The sequence below is a fragment of the Oncorhynchus nerka genome, linkage group LG13 (assembly GCF_034236695.1).
Source record: "Oncorhynchus nerka isolate Pitt River linkage group LG13, Oner_Uvic_2.0, whole genome shotgun sequence".
Lineage (NCBI taxonomy): Eukaryota > Metazoa > Chordata > Actinopteri > Salmoniformes > Salmonidae > Oncorhynchus > Oncorhynchus nerka.
The window spans coordinates 2,937,635-2,938,715 of NC_088408.1; positions in this window are offsets into that span (position 1 = coordinate 2,937,635).

The following is a 1,081-nucleotide window of genomic DNA, read 5'->3' on the forward strand; positions in this document are numbered from 1 at the left end:
CTTTTTCAGTTCTGCCCACAACTTTTCTATGGGATTGAGGTCAGGGCTTTGTGATGGCCACTCCAATACCTTGACTTTGTTGTCCTTAAGCCATTTTGCCACAACGTTGGAAGTATGTTTGGGGTTATTGTCCAATTGGAAGACCCATTTGCGACCAAGCTTTAACTTCCTGACTGATGTCTTGACATGTCTATACACACTACCGCTCAAAAGTTTGGGGTCACTTAGAAATGTCCTTGTTTTTGAAAGAAAAGCAAATTTTTTGTCCATTAAAATGTTAGTGTCCATTAAAATAACATCAAATTGATCAGAAATAAAGTGTAGACATTGTTAATGTTGTAAATGACTATTGTAGCTGGAAACGGCTGTTTTTTTAAACGGAATATCTATATAGCCAGGGCTAGTTCACGCCTGGTATGGGCAAAATCAGGAAGTGGTACACACTAAGCAACCCTTAAAAAGCTGCATCACCCCAATATATAACAGATTTAACACCATGGACAGTTCCATATATATATATATAACTGACTCAGTTACACCGGGGCTAGTTCACGCCTGGTATGGGCAAAATCAGGAAGTGGTACACACTAAGCAACCCTTAAAAAGCTGCATCACCCCAATATATAACAGATTTAACACCATGGACAGTTCCATATATATATATATAACTGACTCAGTTACACCGGGGCTAGTTCACGCCTGGTATGGGCAAAATCAGGAAGTGGTACACACTAAGCAACCCTTAAAAAGCTGCATCACCCCAATATATAACAGATTTAACACCATGGACAGTCCTAGTTCCATATATATATATATAACTGACTCAGTTACACCGGGGCTAGTTCACGCCTGGTATGGGCAAAATCAGGAAGTGGTACACACTAAGCAACCCTTAAAAAGCTGCATCACCCCAATATATAACAGATTTAACACCATGGACAGTTCTATATATATATATATATATATATATATATAGAAGAGAGAGAGAGAGAGTTGGGGGAGGGGGGAGAGAGAGTTGGGGGAGGGGGAGATAGAGAAAAGAGAGAGGGGGAGCGAGAAAAGATATAGGAGGGAGAGAGAC